General features: G+C 41.8%; 1 protein-coding gene across 1 annotated transcript in view; it reads right to left on the bottom strand.

Annotated features, from left to right (window-relative positions):
- DCC (DCC netrin 1 receptor) overlaps positions 1-23,708 on the bottom strand; it is a 1,991,552-nt gene that overhangs the window by 1,380,851 nt on the left and 586,993 nt on the right. The window contains exon 7 of the mRNA XM_081562140.1: positions 12,403-12,485. The gene's annotated coding sequence lies outside the window, so the exon portion shown is untranslated. The remainder of the gene's footprint in view (positions 1-12,402; positions 12,486-23,708) is intronic.

Raw genomic sequence — 23,708 nt, 5'->3', positions numbered from 1 at the left:
CTTCCTTTTCCATTCGTCTGCTGATGGGGTGGGGGTGGGGGTCCGGGAGGGGGAGCACATGTGGACCCAGGGCTGATTCATGTCGGTGTGTGGCGGGAACTACTACAGTATTGTAAAGTAATTGGCCCTCAACTAAAATAAATAAATTTATTAAAAAAAAAAAAAAGACTACAACATCAACCTTTGCTTGAAGTTTCAGTCTGCTGCTAGCCTGCCAGAGAGATTTTGGACTTGCCAGCCCCCATAAGCCAATTCCTTATTAGTGCTTTTAAAAATATATATATACACATATATACATATACATATATATATATATATATATACATATACATATATATATCCTATTGATTCTGCTTCCCCAGGTAACACTGACTGATACATTAGCCTTTGTCCTGGAGGGAGAAATTATCTTTATCTTTCAGGGCTACCCACTTGACAAACATCCTTCAGAAGATAGTCTAGAACAAAGATGGTCAACATTCCTGCTCTCAAGATTTTCAGAAACACAAGAGATTTATGGAGATATTTCCCAACAGTAACAGAGAAAATAAGTAAAAGCCTCATGGTCCTGAATTTGAATTGGAAATGTCAGTATAAACTTACAATATGTCATATTTACACACTTCCCCATCCTGCTGTCCCCTCAAAATTTAGAAAAACATGACCAAACTAGTATCACTATCAAGTTCAGACTCTAATTCTAAAACTCATCTTTCATTACTGAGAGCTAAAGCTTCTTGGAAAAATGGCTGATTCCTGGTTTGGGCCCAGAATATCTTGACATAACAGAGAAAAGGAAATGTATCAAAGGCTTCCAGGGTGATGCCAAAAGTACAGAAGTCAATTCAAAGAGACCTCTGCTGCTGCTGCTGCTAAGTCACTTCAGTCGTGTCCGACTCTGTGCGACCCCAGAGATGGCAGCCCACCAGGCTCCGCCGTCCCTGAGATTCTCAAGGCAAGAACACTGGAGTGGGTTGCCATTTCCTTCTCCAATGCATGAAAGTGAAAAGTGAAAGTGAAGTTGCTCAGTCGTGTCCAACTCTTAGCGACCCCATGGACTGCAGCCTACCAGGTTCCTCTGTCCATGGGATTTTCCAGGCAAGAGTACTGGAGTGGGGTGCCATTGCCTTCTCCGCAAAGAGACTTCTACGTGGAACAATCTGAGCTTTAATAATGGTAAGAATGACAATGGATTCGAACTCAAGGTAAGTGGTCATTTTCTGAAGTTAGCAGAGAACTATTTCATTATCTTTGAAACTGGATGAATAAAAGGAAAGACATGACAGTATTCTGCCTTTCTTAAATCAACTGATGGGACCAGTGGATAATCAAGGGATTGGTCACAAGGTACATAACTCATCAGTGATAGAAGACAGAACTAGGTCCAGTTGCATTTCTATACAGTAAATCTCTATTTATATGCTATATTTTAACTATCTAATATGCACCTGACTGTTTTAGTTTGCCCTTATGTTCTGAGGTAAAAGGTCTCAAATTCTTTCCAGATGAGAAGTCTTTGCAGTCTGGATAGATTAAATTTTGGATGAGAGTAAATATCCTCCTGGAGAAGGCAATGGCACCCCACTCCAGTACTCTTGCCTGGAAAATCCCATGGACGGAGGAGCCTGGTAGGCTGCAGTCCATGGGGTCACTAAGAGTCGGACACGACTGAGTGACTTCACTTTCACTTTTTCCTTTCATGCACTGGAGGAGGAAATGGCAACCCACTCCAGTATTCTTGCCTGGAGAATCCCAGGGACGACGGAGCCTGGTGGGCTGCCGTCTCTGGGGTCGCACAGAGTCGGACACGACTGAAGCGACTTAGCAGCAGCAGCAGCAGCAGCAGCAAATATCCTCCAGACGCACAAAGCCTAATAACAAAATTTTCTCTCCTATTATCAGAGTTTTCCCAAGGGTAATGCCCTTAGCAGTTGCTTGTGAAGAGATGAGGGCTTCCCAGGTGACAGTAGTGGTAAAGAACCCACCTACCAATGCAGGTTAGACGTAAGAGATACAGATTCAATCCCAGGTCAAGAAGATTCTCCTGGAAGAAGGCATGGCAACCCACTCCAGTACTCTTGCCTGGATAATCTCATGGGCACAAGAGGCTGGTGGGCTGCAGTCCATGGGGTCACACAGAGTCAGACACGACTAAGGTGACTTAGCATAAATGCACATGAATACACAAATAGACAAGGAACAACCTTGAACATGGCTGGTTGCTTATACCAGAGAAAAAGAAAGCTCTAACGGTTCCCACATGTTCTGTATACAGTTAGATACTTTGGCACTGAAGTATACTCATCACTTAGGCTCAAAATCCATTTGGCAAAAACTTGTTACCTTGCCCCAGTCAACTGCAAGAATTCAAAATGCAATCCTGGTATGTGCTCAAAAGGGAGGAAAACTGAACCTCATTGACAAACTGAATTAATAGTTCCTGAAATATTTAACTTATCATTTCTACACATCTGTGATTCTAAGCTCCAAAGTAAAGAAATGCCCAGAGCTGACAAAGTAACATATACAGGACAAAGCACAAGGGTGTGTGGGCAAAACCTACAGTCAAAATTAAAGCTCCTGACCCTTGCTGTACACCGTACGAGAACCCCAACTACCAGAAATTCATACTCTATTAAACATGTGACGACCTGAGGAGAAGGTCTAGGTACCCGCCAGTTAATGCTGGTCTACTGTTCTCTATCATCTCTCACTGCGGGAAACGCACGTTGAGTTCTGTCTCTGGCTCTTGCAGGCTTTTGTGTGTGTGATCCTGGTATCAGAGGAATCACTGCTTCTCAGACAGTACTTTTTGTTGTTGTTTTCTCGAGATATGTTTAAAGCAAAGCCAGAGTTGGTATATGAAGATGCTTTCTTCAAAAAGCAATTGCTGATTCCAAAGGAAAGCAAGCTCAGTGGGTCGAAGTTATTTCCTACATCAAGTGGTTAAGAAGAGGTAAGAGGTAGTTGAACTTATTTTGGATTCCTGGAGAGAATTCTGCTGTCCCAGCAGCCATGGCTCACTCTGTTGTCTTAGTTTCCCATCTTATAATCAAACAAAGAATGGGACACGTTGGTGAAGGAGCCAAGTTTCTCATCAAGACACAAGATTCTTCTGTCCCTCTGTCTCCACCTCCCCTGACAATTCCATATGGTCATTCCCATTACTCTATTTCCTCTTACAACAGTTTCTATAAGATAATAGTATAATCTGATTGTGCTGAGTGGAAAAATCAGGACACAAATTAGTATGCATGTAAGACTTGTGCAGACATCCTGGAATGCGAAGTCAAGGGGGCCTTAGCAAGCATCACTATGAACAAAGCCAACAGAGGTGATGGAATTCCAGTTGAGCTATTTCAAATCCTAAAAGATGATGCTTTGAAAGTGCTGCACTCAATATGCCAGCAAATATGGAAAACTTAGCAGTGGCCAGAGGACTGGAAAAGGTCAGTGTTCATTCCAATCCCAAAGAAAGGCAATGCCAAAGAATGCTCAAACTACCCCACAATTGCACTCATCTTACAGGCTAGCAAAGTAATGCTCAAAATTCTCCAAGCCAGGTTTCAACTGTACATGAACTGTGAACTTTCAGATGTTCGAGCTGGTTTTAGAAAAGGCAGAGGAACCAGAGATCAAATTGCCAACATCCGCTAGATCATCGAAAATGCAAGAGAGTTCCAGAGAAGCATCTGTTTTATTGATTACGACAAAGCCTTTGACTGTGTGGATCACAACAAACTGGAAAATTCTTCAAGGGATGGGAATAACAGACCACCTCACCTGCCTCCTGAGAAATCTGTATGCAGGTCAAGAAGCAACAGTTAAAACTGGACATGGAACAACAGACTGGTTCCAAATCGGGAAAGGAATACATCAAAGCTGCATATTACCACCCTTCTTATTTAACTTATATGCAGAGTACATCATGTGAAATGCTGGGCTGGAGGAAGCACAAGCTGGAATCAAGATTGCTGGGAGAAATATCAATAACCTCAGATATGCAGATGACACCACCCTTACGGCAGAAAGTGAAGAAGAAATAAAGAGCCTCTTGATGAAAGTGAAAGAGAAGAGCAAAAAAGTTGGCTGAAAACTCAATATTCAGAAAACTAAGATCATGGCATCTGGTCCCATCACTTCATGGCTAATAGATGGGGAAACAATGGAAACAGTAACAGACTTTATTTTGGGGGGCTCCAAAATCACTACAGATGGTGATTGCAGCCATGAAATTAAAAGACGCTTACTCCTTGGAAGAAAAGTTATGGCCAACCTAGACAGCATATTCAAAAGAAGAGACATTACTTTGCCAACAAAGGTACACCTACTCAAAGCTATGGTTTTTCCAGTAGTCACGTATGGATGTGAGAGTTGGACTATAAAGAAAGCTGAGTGCCAAAGAATTGATGCTTCTGAATTATGGTGTTGGAGAAGACTCTTAAGAGTTCCTTGGACAGCAAGGAGATCCAACTAATTCATCCTAAAGAAAATTAGTCCTGAATATTCATTGGAAGGACTGATGTTGAAGCTGAAACTCCAATACTTTGGCCACCTGATGCGAAGAGCTGACTCATTTGAAAAGACCCTAATGCTGGGAAAGATTGAAGGCAAGAGGTGAAGGGAACCTTCAAATGGAGAGAATGAGATGGTTGGATGGCATCACTGTCTCAATGGGCATGAGTTTGAGTAAACTTGGAGCTGGAGACAGACAGGGAGGCCTGGCATGCTGTGGTCCATGGGGTCATGAAGAGTCGGACACAACTGAGTGACTGAACTGAACTGAAGACTTGTGCTCATCCATGCGTAGTCACTCAGTCGTATCTGATTCTCTGCAACCTTTGGAATTGTAGCCCGCCAGGCTCCTCTCTCCACAGGATTTTTCAGGCAAGAATATTGAAGTGGGTTGCCATTTTCCCCCTCAGGAGTTCTTCCCGACCCAGATATCGAATCCACGTCTCCTATGTCTCCCGCATTGCAGGTGGAATCTTTACCCACTGAGCCATCAGAAAAGCCGATGTAAGACTGTGACCATGCAAAATTAGATATGTGAGTGAAGACTGAAAAATATTTTTTTAATGAAAATGCATTTCTCTTGATTTTCTAAATTTTCTAAAATCTAAAAACTTATTTGAAAACCCTGATATAATACCAATTTGTGTGTTATTACCTCTACTGGGAATATTTCTATCTGAATAGATGTTTTGTTTCATTTTCCTTTCCTAGAACTGTCAGAAACAGCAGTATCTTGTAAATACGGGCCTCCTCTGCTTCTTTCTGGGGATAATACTGTGTTACCATATGAGAAATGTATTGCTGTACAGAGAAACCTGGAGAGATTTAGTGTCCATTTATATCCAAGCTTTCTTTCTAGCTCCTCCTTCAACCTGTACATAGACTATCAGAGGATGCTTTCCTGGGGAAGGACTCGCACAGAACCCAGGAAGTGCTATACACATAAAAGTGATGCTACACATGTATACCCATGGCGGATTCATGTCAATGTATGGCAAAACCAATACAATATTGTAAAGTAAAAAAATAGATAAATAAATAAATTCTTTAAAAAAGAAAAAAAAATTGATGCTACATACTGAATTCTTCCTCCCTATTCAGAGACTCACACACAGATGGAGATCACAAAGGTCTTAGGGATCATTTCTAGCACCACCTTTGCCTTCTATATACGAGGAAGGTGTGGTGGACACTGTTGGGCTGGCTAATTCAACAGGCAAGCAGCACACCGTTCTTCTGCCTGCCTCGCACCACAGAGGCTGGAACAACCAAGTACTTAATTTCTCAGACTCCCTTGTAGCTGGGGTTTTCACGTGATTCCATCAAAGAAGGGCAAGTCTGCTGGGAGCTTCTGAGATGGCTTTTCCTTTCTGCTGACGAAAGGAACAGGAGAGGAGGGATGTTTCTTCTCCAGGCTCTCCCGCTTCTCCTTCCGGCCCTAAATGCAGAGCTGTCTGGAGCTACAACTCGCATCCTGAGACAATAAGGCAAGGCTTCCCAGGTGGCATGGTGGTAAAGAATCTGTTGCCAATGCAGGAGAGATAAGCGATGAGGGTGCGATTCTTGGGTCGGGAAGATTCCCCTGCAGAAGCAAATGACAACCCACTCCAGTGTTCTTGCCTGGAAAGTTCCATGGACAGAAGAGCCTAGCAGGCCACACTATAGTCCATGGAGTAGCCAAGAGTCGGACATGACTGAACACAAGAGAACTGCAGTCGCTGCTAAGCTGCCAGAATCACTGCAGAGGCTGCCCATGATCAGATCCCTGGCTACAGGAGAGACTAACCTTCAATTTGATAAGAACTACTGGGGCTTCTTTTTTTCTGTTTCTTGCAGCCAATGTTTTCCCTCAGGAAACTGAAATCCAAACAGGTGAAATGACTTAACTAAAGCCACACAGCTAAGTTTCTAGCAAAGCAAGGATTGCAGTCCAAGAATAGATAATCCCAACTCAACTCTATCTCCAGGGGGCTCCTCAGAGAGGGCATTTTGCTGCAACTATAAGTGCAAATGAGTTAAGCTGATTCATGAGTCCTGTGCCTAACTTGCTTTTTGGTCAGGAAAAAAAAAAAAAAAGGTCGAAGAAGCACTTAAGGAGAAGAAAACATAAGAATGCTTGAGTATATATTACATAACACAGTCTATACTCTCACTATGGGGAAATAAGAGAAGACGTCTTCTCTCTCCCAAAGCCAATGCCCATGCTTATCAAAAATGTTCAAGGCACTGACTCACAAACTAAAGGGAATTTGAAATTTGAGTCTAGTCTAAATTCTCTGTTTTCTAGGTGTGAGAGAGTGAGAAAGAAGACAATGCCACCCAAACTCACGAGCTCTCTCACTTCCTAAGGGCACGACCTCAGTCCTCTCTATATTAGATGGCCTGGTTTATCAGAATGGTTTGACGAGGTTACTATGGGATCAAGAATTCAGGACATGAGGAAACACTGACCCTTTTCCCCAAACTTACTAGAAACAGAATGGACTGTCCAGGGAAGATTATGCTAGAGGGCAGGAGACTGGCTGACATCTGGGTGGAATCTGGACTTTGGCCAATGGCTACGCGGTGTAAGAAAGGGGAGAGCTACACTGCTCTGCATGAGTGAATGGGGATTAAGGGCATTTGAAAGAAGCCTTAGAAGGGATAGTTTGAAGGGACTCAAACAAACACGTAATAAAACAAGGAGATTTCTGAGCAATATGCATGTAGGCTAGACCTTAGTAGAAAAGAAGATAGTGAGAAATTCTCCAAGGACAAAAAACTAAAGGTTTTTTAACAGCATGGGTGTCTATGCATGCTCTGTGCTAGGTCGCTTCAGCTGTGTCCAACTCTGCGACCCTATAGACTGTGACCCACTAGGCTCCTCTGTCCATGGGATTCTCCAGGCAAGAATACTGGAGTGGGTTGCCATGCCCTCCTCCAGGGGATCTTCCTGACCCAGGGATGGAATCAAGATGTGGATTTGCCTGCCTGCCAATGGGTGTCGATGGCTGCGTTCAATTGTTATCTCACACTGTGTTGAGAAATTGCCATTTGTATCCTGCCTGAATATTTGTTTGGGACAGGTGTGCCACAAACACACCCTTAAATCGATAGGGGGCATGATGTTAACAATGCCCCTGAAGACCCCAGCATTTCTGGGACCCACTCACTTGATAACCTAAAGTGAGAACCAAGTCATGAGAGGATAGGAGGAAACACACACACTTTCCCCAAATATACTGGAAGCTGAGTGGCTGCCCAGGGTGGAGGGTCGTGCGGAGTAGGAAGAAGGCTCACATCTGGGTGGACTCTGAGTGAAGCAACATCTCTGGGCCTCCTGACCTCCGTCTTAAAATGAAAGGTATATCATTAATGATATCTAGGCTTCTTTTAAGACCTGAAGGTCTACAAGTTTACCATTTGAACAACTGTCCTGCTTTCTCTAATATTAAGCCAACAAGGAAAAGTTTCCAAGGTTTAGTAGGAATCATAAGAGCCTGGAATCAAGTACCGAGAATGGATACAGAGATATTCAGGATTCAGAGGGCCAAATCATAGCTCAGAGTTCAGAATCTCAAAGCTCAGAAAAGCAGGAGAGAACCAGGTATCAATCTAGGAAACTGGCAAATAAAAGGATCACATCCAGAAAAAGAGCTAATGCAATAATGAGTTAGGAACCCAAACTGGGGTCTTGGTGCCAGCAACCGGCAATAGATGCGAAATAAATATTAATTTAAGCATTTCTGAAATACTTCCCCAGCTATTTAATAGCTTCTCAGGGGAAAGCCTCTGCATCAGTTAAAGCAAAACAAGACCAAGTGAAAAAGGAAAAATGGGGCATGCAAAATAAATGACCTAAGTCCATCTCTTATCTTCGAGAAGGTGCCGCTGAAGGAATCAAATAGCAAAACATTCCTATACATGTATATGCATTCCATACCTATAAAAATAGCTGTGTGTCTCAAAGGGAAGGTGTGGGCTGTCTCAGCACCTTGAGTTATGGAGAGACAGAAACAGATGAACAGCGAGTTAATGGGTTGGTTTTGCCACCTGCAATGTCTTCTCTTTCTGTGGTTGGATTCCAGGGAATATTTAGCATAATATATAGCCACAGGCTCTCTGCCCTCCAGTACAGCAACAGAAAGGGAATATTTACAACTGAATAGCAGTCAGTATGGGGCCCTATAGAGCAGAACTGCTGCAGTCAGTTCATTATTTACAGTTCCAACAACAGGGCTCATTGTTATCCTCCTGGTTTCTCAGCTGTTCTGGCAGGTAAGCAGTCCCTGAAAGGCTTCAGGGGGACCCCAAATGCTCAAGACTCACTTCCTCTGAGTAACAGGACTGAACTTACATATAGATAGGCCAAGAAACTCCCAACAAGGCATAATTTCAGGGCCCTCTGAAGACCCCTGGATCAAAAATATCCCTGCTAGCTGCCTGTTGCCTGACCCTGAGGCCTGAAACCTTCCTCTGTAGAAGTGTGTCTGTTTGAGTTAGGTTATTGTATGTTCCTGTCCTGGAGAAGGAAATGGCAGCCCACTCCAGTATTCCTGCCTGGGAAATCTCATGGACAGAGGAGCCAGGCAGACTACAGTCTGAGGGGTCACCAAGAGTCGGACACGACTTAGTGACTAAACCATGTTCCTGTTCAAAAGCAAACGTATTTCAAGCCAGTATCATTTATTAATATCTTGCTGAAAATTTACCAGATCCTACCTAATTTTAAATCATCAATTTTCTGAGTTGAGCAGGTGCAGACAGATCCTGGAGTACAGGGTTAACTAGCTAAGCACAGCCCATGGAGCAAATCTAGCCAAACACCTGTTTTATAAAGAAAGTCTGACTAGAGCACAGATGCACTCGTTTGGTTACATATTGTCGATGCCAGAGCTGAATGGCTGTAATATAGATTGTATGGCCCAGGAAGATGAAAATATTTACAGGAAATGTTCCCTCCTCTTAATACAGAACAAACCCTTTGTGGGAAAACTGAGGCCCAGAGAGGGCAGGGGACGTGACCAAAACTGTAGGAGTTTACTCCTGGCAGAGCTGAATCTCAACCTTGACTCTGGATTCCTGAACCTTACTGATCCTTCTGAAACTGACTGGTGTCATTTCAGGGGGTCTCTGAAGAGCCCCAGTACCATGGTACTTTACGTCTCAGTGTAGAGAAGAATTTGGCAAGAGCAAAATGATAGATAAGAAGTGAATTTATTACAATAGGATACTTGTGAGGTTTCCAAGCAGGTGGGTGAGAAATGACATGCCCTGGGAACTTACTGGGCTACAGTTTTATATAATCAAAGGAAACGTGGGTAGGGGGAGAGGACCTTCTTTGTCTTTCTTGAGTAGAGGTCACGTTTTCATCATTAGCTCCTCCTCCAGGTTGGGCAGGGGAGTTTTCTTGTCCTTGGGTGGTCAAGCCAGGTCCACAAATTATTGTTTTTTATGTGCAGAGAGCATGTCCTAGGGATCATTGACTTACTGAGCTCACTGGGCGGCACCTTCTCGAAGATAAGAGATGGACTTAGGTCATTTATTTTGCATGCCCCATTTTTCCTTTTTCACTTGGTCTTGTTTTGCTTTAACTGATGCAGAGGCTTTCCCCTGAGAAGCTATTAAATAGCTGGGGAAGTATTTCAGAAATGCTTAAATTAATATTTATTTCGCATCTATTGCCGGTTGCTGGCACCAAGACCCAGGCTTGGGTTCCTAACTCATGTGGGTCTCCTGCCACCCTTGTTTTATGGTCTTGCGGCATGTCCTGTGCTTCTGTTCCATGGTTTTGTTGCTAAGCAAGCCTGCTTTCTTGAGGAATCATTAATTCATGGGGTCTCCCATATCTTTCTACTTACAATGTCCTGGTGGGATTAACTATTTAATTACCGATTTTGTCCCTTCATTCTGTCCCTATCATTTCTGTTATGTCATGTTGCCTGTAAAATAAGAATAAAAGGCCTTAGAATGAAGTGAAGCCTGAGGAGCTCTCCTATGAACAAATCATATAAACATAAGGTCCGTGAATTTTGTGAGTCAGTTTGCTTACTCAGTGGGTTTTTGAGCTATTTTGCAATTGGACACTATTGGTAGATGACGAGTTCTTATGGCAATTTAATCAAAGGTTTGGAGCTTGGAGAATAACCTCTATATATCAAATTGAAAAGCAGTGTATTAGGGAATCTTGCCTTTACCATTCGACAGTTGTTCTCTGATCAGGGCTCACAGAATCAGAGAAGCTCTTCTGGTGCTTCATGTGTGTATGTGAGTGCGTGTGTGTACTTTCCTTATGAATAATGAAATTCAGTGACCATATTTCAATCAAATAAGCACTGAATTATGCAGTTGTGAAAATAACTAATATTCAGAACAATATTTAATAAGTGTCGCTCACTGTGAGGAAGACACCGAGGGCCCTGGAGAAAGATGGTAGCGCCCATGACCTCCAAGAACCCTCAGCTTCCTGGGACAGTCAAATGTGTCCACAGACGCAGGTGATACAAAGGTGCTTTGTATCAAGTACTGTGGGATACCAAGTATTGTTTGGATACACTTCACTTTCGGGATGATATTTGAGATCAGAGTGGAAGCAGACGGAAGAATTCTACACGCAGACAGCTTTGAACAAGAGTCAGGAGAAAACACACGCCATAGTGACGGGGCCCGCCATGTCTGGAGAGCCGAGGCAGGCAAGTTCTGACCAGACTGCCTAGTGTTCCTGCCCCTGTGGAACCCCCTTCCCTTGATCTAGGGTGGACCCAGTGACTTTCTCTTTATGAACAGAACACGGAAAGAGTGACAGGACTCAAATACCATGACTGGGGTAAAAAGACTGACTTATTTCTTGCTTGCACTCTCTCGATGGCCCCCTTTTACCCCCTAACTTGCTCACTCAGGTGAAGCAAGCTGCCATGACGTGAGGTGGTCTAAGAAGAGGAATATGTAGCGAGGAACTGAGGCTGTGGTCCAACCACTCACAGGAACTGAAAACTAAAACAACCACGGAGGTCAACCAGGAAATGGGTCTTTCCAAATTAAGTCTTGTCCTGGATGTCGTCTCATGAGAGACTCTGAGCCAGAGGCCCAAACTAAGCGACACCCATATTCCTGGCTCACAGGAACTATGAGGTAATATATGATATTGTTGTTTTAAGCTTCTAAAACTGGGGGACAATATGCTACCCAGCAATAGATAACTGTAGTAGGCTAATTGATGGCCCCCAAAGATATGCCTACATCTTCATCCCCAGAACCTATGAATGTTATATGGCAAAGACATTGCAGGATGTGATTAAGTTATGGATCCTTGTGGGAAGTGGGGGCTCAGATTCTCTTGGACTACCAGGTGGGTCCTAAATGGAATCACAAGTATCTTTATGAAAGAGGAAATCAGAAGGAAATTCAATATACACAGAAGAGAAGGCAATGTGACCACTGAGGCAGAGAGAGGAGTGATGTGGCTACAAGTCAAGGAATGCTGGCGGCTACCTGATACTGGGAAAGGCAAAGCATAGATTCTCGCATCCAGAGAGAGTGTGGCCCTTCTGACACCTTGATTTCTGCCTAGTGGCACTGATTTTGGATTTCTGGTCACCAGAACTGTGAACAAATATACTTCTGTTATTTTAAGCCACCAAAAGGGTGGCAATTTGCTACAGCAGCTGCAGGAAACTAATACGATTACTAATATAGGAACCTTGGCAGAGTTCAGCATAGATGGTGTGGAGGATATGGGAGGACTTTCGCAGAGAAGATGGTTCTGAGAAGGTAGCCGGAAGCCAGCCGATTAGCGAAACAATTTTAGTGCTAAGCAAATTTTACACAGCAAGTTACAGACAGCTCATTCCAGGGGTTGGGAAAAGCAGAGTTAAGCAAAGGAAATGTCCTGATTAGTTTAAAACTCACCCTGGTGGCATTCTGGAGCAAGGACTGGGCAGGGAAGGCTAGAAGTCTTTCAGGGAAGTTAGTGCAGCAGACTGGATGAGAACCTGAGGAAAGGCAACAGAAGGACTTAATTCAAACAAGGTGTTTTCCTAAAGAAGAGGGTAGAGAGAGAAATAAAACAGCAGTGGGGTGGGAGTAAGGACACTGAGCAGCCATTAGCAGCCAAGGGCACTTCCACAGACCAGCCCACTTCATAGGATAGGGGTGTAAGCTCTAAATGGCCTTTCCCATCCAAGGAAAGCAATGAGGCTTATTTGCAAAGACCAAGAGTGGAAACTGTTCTTCATTTGTGTGTCTGCTAAAGCAATGCAAACAACTCCTTAAGGATTTTAAAAAACACACTGGTGTTGCTAGGAAGCCTGTCTGAAGGACTTGGAAACCAAAGCCAGGTAAGCAATTTGGACTTTGAGTAGGACTCAAGGCAGAGTGGAATGGGGTCAAACAGTCCTTGCTCAGTCAGTCTCTGATTATTTGGTCTTGGGCTAATGACCTAGTCTTTCTCTGACATAACCACTCAGTTTTTAGACATATAACCTGGATCTAATAACACTGTAGTGTGATTATAAGGATAAATAAGGACAAATGGGGTAAAATATCAAAAATAAACTAGCTGATATTCAGATGAGCTTCCAGAAGAATATAGTATAGAATAAGAAGAATCATATAATATCAGTTCTTACATCATTTGAATCTTTTCTTGATTAGCACATTACCTAGTACAAAACTACAGGTTGATAGGAAGATATGAACGGCATATTTGATAAGCCACTTATAACAAAGATAAAGTGTTGAAAAAAATTATTTGGTTACATAAATGCTTAATTTTACTAATGAAAATATTTATAAATAGTTGTATATAAATCATATTTTATAAGATAAATTACATAAAATAAACATAATTTAGATTAACATTTAATTGAACATTATGGATCTATTTGTAAAACTTATATTCATTATTCAATTTCTCTTTGAAAAAGTAAAACTCAACTTACACTTCTAGAAACTGCTTCTAAAAATACTACTTTCAATTAAGTATGAATGACTAGCATTTGGGTAATATTTCTCTAAATTAGGAATTTAATTATAGGGAGAAGCTTAGGTCATTTTTAAATAAATTATTCCATTCATTGATTTGATAGTTGGTTTCAATTACTTGATTTTTTCATGTGAAACAATAATAATAGCACATATTTGCATATAGTCTTTTCCAATTTACACTCACACAAAACCACAATTCCTAACTCTGTGCTATGCAATGGAAATTAAATTTTTTTTCTGAACAGCCTTGTAATGGGGAAGAATAGGACCAGTGAATGAAAATGTCAGGGAGGCAGATTTTGGCTCATTTGGGAAAACTATTCATTATCAGAAATGCCTCAAATAGAATGGACTATTGGACTAATGTGACTATTCACACTGCGAGGGAGCACTCGGAGAGAAATCAAGTATCAAGGGACTTTTGTGGTCAACCTACACACTGTTAAGTTTCCTCCCTGGCTCAAATACGTTATGGTCCAATGTGTATTTCTATAGTGACGCACTATAAATATATACTCCTGGCTTGTATACATCACCAGAAATATAACATACTTGATCTCAGTCTCTCTTTACTGAAGAGCATAGAGAAAGTTAATGGGGCTGGGAGGAGGAAAGATGGGGGAAGGGAGGCAAAAAGAGAAAATACACACTCCCTGTTCCTATTATCCCCACCCCATTCCTGGAATTTACCTCCACACATATCCTCATTCATCTATTTCACTTCCCAAGTGGTAGGCAAATTATAATTACAAATGCAATTTAAAAATAATAAAGATTTTTATAAGGTGCTCACACATGGAAATGACTCAATAGGAAGATTTACATCTTAAACTGCCTTAAGTATTAGACTGTTATTCTACTATAGCTCAAACACAATTAAAGAATAAAATGAATGGCTACCCCCAGGGGACATTGACATTTTCACAGGAGGAAGAGAGATTTCATTGCCTTCTTTGCTTAGGAGCTCCCTCTTGTTATCTTTCCGTTCTGAAAATGGAAATGTTTCAATCTCTGAAATGTCTGAGCTGGCCCGCTGAGCAGGCCAGGGATGAGGAGCACTGTATCTGAAAGATGTATATGAAGATGGGAGGTTTCAGGGTGTGTTAAACACCAGGAGACACCTTCCGGACACTTGTGCTAAAGGGAGGAAATCAAAATTTTCAGTAGTTTCTGCATTCGGCTATATGACATCACCATTTTTGCAGGTCAAAAAAGGTTAAAAGTTGGCAAGTTCATATTGTTAAAATTAGGTAAATGGGAAAATGATTAGAGGATTTGTTTTTAAGACCACAGTTGCATAGAATCTATAGAAAATTTATTTAGGTAATATGTTTATTTGAGGTAACCCTGAGGAGGCTGATACCCCCAAATATTCCCAAGGTTCCTGTTTTCACTACCTGGGGTAATTAGGAAAATGCCATCAAACATCAGATACCATGAAGTGTTAAAACTGGAGATGCAAAGGTGACACTGGAAAAATTTGTTTGAATTCTCTGTTACAGAGTAAGAAATATGAAGCAAGTTCCAAGGAGGTGAAGCATGGCCTAAGGAGCTAAGGCTTTAACAAATTTTTCAGACTTTCTGCAAGAACAATATAATTTATCACATCCTGGTGTCCTCCATAAGCTATAAAGCTTTCATGGTGGACTAACTTCATTCAAAGCCACAATGAAGTGCCTCCTTGTATCTCTACCTTTTGTCTTGAAACTTGGTTGCCCCTACCTTCTCTGGATCTGGGGTGGTTAAAATCATAATACAGCCCTATACTCTTCGAGTCTCTCTCCTGCTCAACTTAGAATCCTGTTATTTCTGTGAGGACACAGTGAACTCAGCTTGCTGGAGGATGAATGACTACATGGAGCAGAGCTTCAAGTCCCAGCCAAAATGCCAGCGGATCAGAGATGGATGAGCAAGTCCATCTGAGAAAAATCAAGCCCCGACCAAAATTTACACAAACTTCTCATGTTTCTGAAATTTGTCACATAGTTACAGCCAGTATTTTTTATTACCTTCTTCTATTATCCATTTTTTATTCCCATTGCTTTAAGCACCATAGTTGGTTCTGCTTCCTTGCCTGGTAAACTCAAATATTTACTCCTAAAGAGTCTACACCATTAGCCATCCTGACTGTATTAGGTTGTTTTGTTTTCCACAGGCTTCAGAGTTATGGGGAATACAATAAGACCAGTGAATTACACGATCATGGGCACATTGCTATACTTCATTTATTTTTACATGAGTGCCACAAATAGAATCAATGGTGTGAAAATACCATGACAGTAAGACATTCCATAAGTTCAGGAATATTGGTGGCAGAAGCATGATGAGCAGAGAAGGAAATCGATATCCAGAGCATCTCTTTCAAGGACAGCAAAGTGCCACTCCTTCCATGATGGCAGTAACCCCATATAATCAAGTTTCTGCCACGTAGCTGGTTTATCTACTTAGAGAATGCTACTCTCGCTGGGGCTCAGTGTTCATATTTATTATTGGAAGACGGGAAGCTTAGCAGTGAATTCAGCCCCTGACCTTGGTAAGTGGGAAAATCATTTTGCTATCTAAGGAATGACCATCCCTACTACCACAACCACATTTTTCATGAACCTATGGGAAGAATGAAATGAGATGGCTGAGATGAGAAGATGAGATGAGATGGTTCTTCTATGGGAAGAAAGGATGAGGTAGTTGGATGGCATCACTGACTTGATGGACATGAGTCTGAGCAAGCTCCGGGAGTTGGTGATGGACAGGGAAGCCTGGCATGCTGCAGTCCATGGGGTTGCAAAGAGTCAGACGTGACTGAGCAACCAAACTGAACTGATGGGAAGAATGGGGTAACCAGGCAAATAGGCCGATTGATGTCCACAGGATAAGCCATCTTACCAACCTGATTATGAAGATCCTCCTTGCTCTTTTGTGACCATTCACATTGGAAACAAGCTTATATATATTCTTCGTCTATTTAGTGAGATTTACCCACATACCTCTTCCTCAGACTTTCTTGTCACCAATTTACCTCTAGAACCACTTCCAGTCCAAAATTCTTTCTCAGTAAAGACTGAGTCAGACATTTAAAAACTGTTGTAGTTGAAAAGTAAAATGGAAAAGGAAAGGACATTTCAGGGCTTTTACCTTGAACAGTTGTAAAAGCTGGTGACACATTGAGAGGCTGCTGTTTGCATATCTAGCGCTGATATCCACAGAGCAGTGTGCAAGGAAAATGAAAATGGAGTCAGTGTAGCTAACAGCCCTCTGGCAAATGGAGCCAGGAGGCCACTAAGGAAGTGGAGCTTCTGCCCAACCTCAGCCTGGAGGTAGTCTCAACTTCCAACCATTTACTGTCTTAACAAAGGCAATCCAGAACATCTGTACAAAATTCCAGAATTTCAAGGTCCTTATTAAATCCTTACCTAAATAACTCAGGATTACCTATTCCTTACGGGAAAATATTTCCCTTTTGTGATAGAGCCAACCATAATTCTTGCAAGACAACTTTAACAACCTTGTGGCTTTTGCCTTTATAAGCCTGTAAAGTTTTCTCTCCCCAGAACACTCTTTCAGTTTCACCCAAACCTGTGTCTCCCAAATTTCAATTGCTAGGACCCCAAATAAAGCTCTTCGTTCAAGAGCAGGCACCTGGGAAAAGAAGGCAAGGACAAAGACAGGGAAGCAAAGACACACTGAACCTGTGAGGGTGAATGGTGAGGACTGACTGAAACTTGCATCAGTTGCTTATTCCTGGAAGGCTTCACCTTAGATGCTTGGGGTGCCCTACAGAAAGAGCTGACATGCATCTGGCTGGAGAGGCCCCAGCCCAGGAAGCAAGGTGACCCAGGAGATAGGCTATGGCATGGCTGTGCTGTTACTCCATGGCCACCTTCCCAGCACACAAACACGGAGTCTTCCTCTCCGCCTTCCCCTCTGCAGCAAAACATCTCTCGTGGCCCCCACTGACCTAGAATGACACAACAAAGGGAACTCTGGGAAACACAGTTCAAGGTTACCTAAGCGGACACACTACAAACTCACACAGACCCTAAGTTTGTTGTTCTGTTTTTGTTTTTTTTTTTTGGTCTCATTTGTCTCACAGCAGTTGCTGACTGAGGGAGTGTCTTAAAATGTTCATCACTGCTTGGGCCTCAAGGGACAATAAATAAGGAGATTCATTTACTTTTAGCTGTAGTATTAATGATTTCTCTCTGGGAACTGGAAACAAAGAACTGAGGTTGCTAAATAAAAGCCAATATCTTTTTATTTCCTAAGGATGATTTTAAAATTTTAAGAGTGAAAAGTAGATTAGATTTAAGTCAAAATCCATGTAATAGCTTACTTTCAATAATTGTTTTTATTTTCATGTGTGTTTTCTCCAAAATTTATTTCTCTTGTTGTCTCTTTCAAAATGATTACTTTCTGCATCTGAATGAAACCCCAAGTAACACCAAATAAATGTGATGATGATTTTCCTTTCTTTAAGTTTTTATTATAACATTCATTCTTTTTCTCTCTCACATCCCCTTCCTTTCTCCTGGTGGCAGGTGCATATAAGCTAATTTTCTCTGCCTCTTAGTTCATGGTATATTACCATTTTTTGATCTCAGACCCTCTTTTTATCTTTCTTAATATTTTAATATTTGGTTTTGCTTTGTCACTTATCTCCAAGTTCACCCCTCCTTACCCTGCTCTAGTCTCCTAAATGAGTAGGAAAAAGAGAAAAGAGTAATCTCAGGGTTGTGATGAGGTTGAGTAAAAGTGGCAATACTTGTACAAAGACAGCCCTCACACCAGCATTTAGCATCAGGTGAGTGAGTTACACCTGAGCACACACCTGAGTGCCCTTTGATGATTTTTTAAATATTACGCTTTTGAACTTTCCAAATTAAAAAAATAAAGACAGAGCCTCAAATCCTTTTAACCTTAAAATATTAGGCTTTTACGTAAATAAAACATTTTAGACATTTTCAAGTACTTTTTCCTCCTTTCTCTCTCCTGGAAGAAAACTGATGAAATAGCCTGTTTTTAAAAAAAAGAAAATAGGATTGTTTGGTTGAGACATTTTTAGCCCTGAAGGGTATTATAATGAATTCTAACTAGCAGGATCAATTTTATGCCTCTTATATTACACAGGCGAATACATACATAAAGAGAGGAAAGGCTTTTCTCACCCAAATATCTCAGTCATTAAGTGCAAATTCTGGTACTCTGAAATGGAAATAATTCGTTTGAGGGGAAAAGGAAGGGAGTTGAAGAGAAAGGTAATTTTGGAAAATGATCTTATTCGGTGGTGTGTGAAAAAGACTTTACCTGTGTTTACTTGCTTCCGAATTTAATCCACACTGGCAACCCTTGAAGACCCTAGACGGTTCTCACTGGAAACACTTTATGTGTATTTGCATATCAGACCCACAGTGAGTCCTGTATTCCTCTCGGGTAGTTTGTGGTGAGACGGGAGGCAGCCATGACACCGGATGTGGTGGGTCCCGTGAGCACCGCGGAGGTCCCCATTCAGGACTGAGGCTCACACCTCTAGCTGCAGTTGCTGGCTGACGACCTTCGGTCTTGTTCCTGTATGGTATCTGACTTCAGCCCAGGAAAACCATCTCTATCTCCCCCTGGTCACAGCTCCTCCCACAGGATAACGCTCATCCAGTGCCCCGTACATGACAGGGGAAGTGATTAGGGACACTTCTCCTTTGCAGCACAGACAACAAAGGCACGGCCACAGAGCCTATGAGATCACCTAAAACACAAGCTCATAAGAAATTTCTTGGAGTTACTGTTTTTCCCCAAAGCATGCAGCTTTTGCATTCTACTCTAGGATATGTCCACTTTATGTGGATATATTTTAAACTGCTTGTTACATAACTTAATATTTCCCCTAAATTTCCAACTAAAATTAACATCCATGAATATTCATTCTGTGGCCTTCTGGCCCTAATTAAACAACAAGAGTAGGATCCCCAGTTTGAAAAGTGCAGACCTGTGCTGCGGCCCCATGGTAACTGGGGCAGGTGGAAAGGGCTAAATTGGAGCTCAGTTCTGCTAGTGACAAGCGACAGGGGTATCTAGCATCCTTCAAGGCTTGTATCAGCCTTGTTTTCAAGAAGCACCATATTCCATTATAACACAAGAAGGATGCTGAGGAGATGTTTCTGGATCATATGTGAAGATGTTGCATGGAATTGGGTTTGGGTAGAAAAGATAGCCTGAAACATTCAGATGGGTGGGTGCTCAGTCGCTTCAGTCGTGTCCAGCTCTTTGCGACCCTACAAACTGTAGCCCTCTAAGCTCCTCTGTCCATGGGATTCTCCAGGCAAGATAACTGGAGTGGGTTGTCATGCCCTCCTCCAGGGGATCTTCCCCACCCAGGGATCGAACCCGGGTCTCCTGCGTCTTTTGCATCATAGGCAGATTCCTTACCACTTAGCCACTGGGGAAGTTTTCAGATATACATAGTATCTTGTTTTAATCTCTGTAAGACTGATTTAGTCAGAGCTATCCTGTGCTCAAATTATAAAATTGGAAGTCTGCTTTTCCACTTCCCACCACTCTCTCCTTCTTAGGCAGTTTTCCAAACTGCTATTGCCTCTTTGTGGGTACTTCATGCAATGTCCCCTGCCTCAGACAGCCTCTACACTGTCCACCCCAAATACACACACACACACACACACACACACACATACACACACATACACACTTCTGCTACAATGACTGAGTAGGAAAAGCAACAGTTGGGCAAATAGTGGGTAAACATCTCCAATTATCTCCGTGTTTGTGAACATTTTAATCTGAGGGAACTAGGTGGCATCTACGTTTAGACTGAAAACCTCTTTTGTGTGTGTGTGTGCTGAGTTGCTTCAGTCATGTCCAACTGTGCGACCCCATGGATTGTGGCCCACCAGGCTCCTCTGTCCATGGGATTCTCCAGGCAAGAATACTGGAGTGGGTTGCCATGCTCTCCTGCAGGGGATCTTTCCAACCCGGGGATCAAACCTGTGTCTCTTACGTGTCCTGCATTGGCTGATGGGTTCTTTACCACTAGCACCACCTGGGAAGCCCGAATACCTCTTACGACCTTCTAAAGAAATGACCATGACAAGAGTCCTTTATGACGTGAAGTTAAAAAAACAGAAAGACAAAAGACAGAGTGACAGAAAGTGTGACCAAAAGCAAAACAGAGGAAAGTGTGGAAATGCCTCCATTTTGTTTTACTTCCACAGTAAACCTGAAGGGAGATGGAGTGGGTCACAGTATCCCCCCTTTAATTTGCTGGAAATCAAGTGGCTCGTGAGAGCTTATGAGTTGCTCACCACACTGCCACACTGCTCTGTTAGCAAGGCCAAGGACCTATATGTGAGAACACCTCTCACTTCAGTTCATTTGTTTCCCAACAGATAACTAATGGATTGTATACGGTGTTGGCCAAGTCACTTCCTCACTCTGAATCTCATCTTTAAAATCAGGGCACTGGGTGAGATGATCTATGAGGTCCCTTTAACACTCACATTCTAAAATTCTATTATTTTTATAACATGGTTGGGACAAGCATACATATCTCCTGAATTCTCATCCTAGGTTCATTTTCTGTACCACTTACAGTTCCTTCGTAGGCTCTATGGAATTCCCCAAGGTAGTGATGGATGAACATGACAGGGAGAATGGATGATGTTCATCTTCCTCTACCTACATCTGACTGTGACTGATGGCAAGACACACGTTGCTTAAGATTTGGTGATGTGAAGGTGGGAATAGCTTGACCTCTATTAGTTAGTGATAATAGGAGATGGCCTGAAATCTATTCGAGTGTGTCCAGGAACTACACTAAGTTAAGTCATCTCTTGCTCTGAACAATTGTCTAAGGATAGCCGATTTCTCTAAGAAGTAAACCAGACATCACCTTTGTATTGGATACTGCAAACATAAAATGTTAATTTTTTAAATAAGAGTGAAATAGATTTAGAATGCCATTGTTCTTTTAAGTAAAACCTTCTGCTTATCTCCATGCCAAGAATGTTTAGTAATAGTTTAACCTCGCTCAGTAGATTACTTGAAAAATTCTTCCTGGTTCTTCAGGGGCATGCTTCTCTCACTGACTTTGTCTCAGGTCATAGATCTGGGTAACTCAAAAGTTATTTTGTGAGTTCTCCTGGGTTCTTAAACTAAAAATGTATTTTTAAGTCCCATTCTGAAACAATAAGTGAGAATGATTTTGTGGGATGAGGGGTGGGGTATGTTTTAGTAGGGATATTCTTAAGGATTTTTAACATTACAGAGAGAAAGTTTGGTTACGGAATTGTTTTTCAAAATTAAAATACTAACATCTTGCTCTATTTGCTTCAAAAATTTTTTTAAAGTAATGAAACATTTGCAGTCATGCTGAAACCTTACCGGGAACTACTCTCTTCCTTGCCTCCTCCAAGATAGCTACTCTTCTGAATTTTCTTTCTTTTTTTTTTTTACCTACTAATAATAGATGGTCCTATTTTACATTCTTAGAATCTTAGTATCAATGACACATTTTCTTACCAATGAGCTCTACTGCTGAGAGCCCAGGTTTTGGATTCAGGCTGCCACCTACAATCGACATGACCTCATACATGTTGCTTAATTTTTGTACCAACATTACCTCATTTTTAAATATGGATCTAATCTCACTTCCTACCTCATGGAGTTACTTGAAGAATAAATGAGGAAATACACATAAAGCACCTAAAAGATTACCTAGCATACATTAACATTCAATAAGTTTTCACTTTCTCAAGTAGCCCATTATGTAGTGTGTGTGTGTGTGTGTGTGTGTGTGTGCGCGCGCGCGCGCTCAGTGGCTCAGTCATGTCCGACTCTCTGCCAATCCCTGGATTGTAGCCCACCAGGCTCCTCCGTAAATGGAATTATATGGCAAAGCTCAACATTTTTTCTCCAGATTTACTCACTTTAGCTTAATCATTTTTAAGTTCATTTTAAGTCTATTACTTGACTGTACTGTAGTTTATCCATTCTCTTAGCTCAGACAGTAAAGCATCTGCCTACAATGCGGGAGACCTGGGTTCGATCCCTGGGTCGGGAAGATCCCCTGGAGAAGGAAATCGCAACCCACTCCAGTATCCTTGCCTGGAAAATCCCATGGACTGAGGATCCTCGGGGGCTACAGTCCATGGAATCGTAAAGAGTCGGACACAACTGAGTGACTTCACTTTCTTTCTTTATTGAAGGACAGTTACAACAAAGTTACAATTTATATGATTACAAACAATAATTTTTGGTTCATGTTTCTATGTATAGATGCATATGAGTTTCTCCAGGGTTTATTCTTAGGTAGAACTGTTATCCCTTTATTTTTGCCAACTAGTGTCAAAAAGCTTACTAGCTAGTGCTTTTAAGGCAGGATCCTCTAGCATATTTTTAAAGTCGCCAGGAAGACTTTTTAGAACTTTGGGTCCCCACACCCAGAGTTTCTAATTCAGTAGGTCTATGATGAGGCCTGAAAATTTGGCTTCCTAACAATTGTCCAGGTGTTGCTGATTCTGCTGGTCTGGAGACCACATTTTGAGAACCCATGCTCTAAAAGATTGCTTAAATTTGGTCCTCTGTCAGTGATTTTATGATTTTCTTCATCCTCACAACACTTGAAAGTGAAAGACTCTTTGCAACCCCAAGGACTGTAGCCTGCCAGGCTCCTCGGTCCATGGAATTCTCCAGGCAAGAATACTGGAGTAGGCAGCTGTTCCCTTCTCCAGGGGATCTTCCCAACCCAGGGATCGAACCCAGGGCTTCTGGGACCACATTTTTTTCAGAACTGGTGCTCTAAATGATTGCTTAAATTTAGTCCTCTGTCAGTGATTTTATGATTTTCTTTATCCTCACAACAACTTGGACCTGTCATATTTTTCAGTGTCATGTGAGTTAAATGGCATCTCTGTGGTTTTAGTTTGGTTCACTCTGATTATTCATGAAATGGAGAATTCTTTTATTTGATCATTGGTCATACATAATATACAACCTATGAATTGCCACTAAGTAGTATATTGTTGACTAGAAGTGAGCCCACTGACTATCTTTTTCATCACTAATGGTCCTAGTTCATGCAGTAATAAGAGAAAAGGACATAAAAGATATAATAATTACAAAGGGAGCTAAAGTTATCTTTATTGCTCTGTATAGACAATCAAAGAATAAACAAAGATAATTTAGCAAGGTTACTAAAGAAAAGATCCATATATAAAAATCAACAG

Source organism: Giraffa tippelskirchi, chromosome 14 (assembly GCF_054371585.1).
Source record: "Giraffa tippelskirchi isolate mGirTip1 chromosome 14, T2T-mGirTip1v1.2.pri, whole genome shotgun sequence".
NCBI lineage: Eukaryota > Metazoa > Chordata > Mammalia > Artiodactyla > Giraffidae > Giraffa > Giraffa tippelskirchi.
Note: the sequence above shows the minus strand (reverse complement) of the source record. Positions and strands in the feature narration are given on the sequence as shown.